The sequence below is a fragment of the Helobdella robusta genome (genome assembly GCF_000326865.2).
Source record: "Helobdella robusta unplaced genomic scaffold HELROscaffold_18, whole genome shotgun sequence".
NCBI classification, from domain to species: domain Eukaryota; kingdom Metazoa; phylum Annelida; class Clitellata; order Rhynchobdellida; family Glossiphoniidae; genus Helobdella; species Helobdella robusta.
In genome coordinates, this window is record NW_008703981.1 from 2,844,160 (window position 1) to 2,844,398 (window position 239).

Genomic DNA, 239 nt, shown 5'->3' on the forward strand with positions numbered 1-239 from the left:
TACCACCATCATTACCACCATCATTACCACCATCATTACCACCATCATTACCACCATCATTACCACCATCATCATCACCATCATCATCATCCTCATCTTCATTATCACCATCATCATCACCATCATCATCACCATCATCATCATCGTTACCATCTTAGGTCGTACACGCGCGCAAACGAGACCTCGCATCACAGAGCACCCACGCAGTACTTACATCATAAAGAACAGCAGCCCTGACA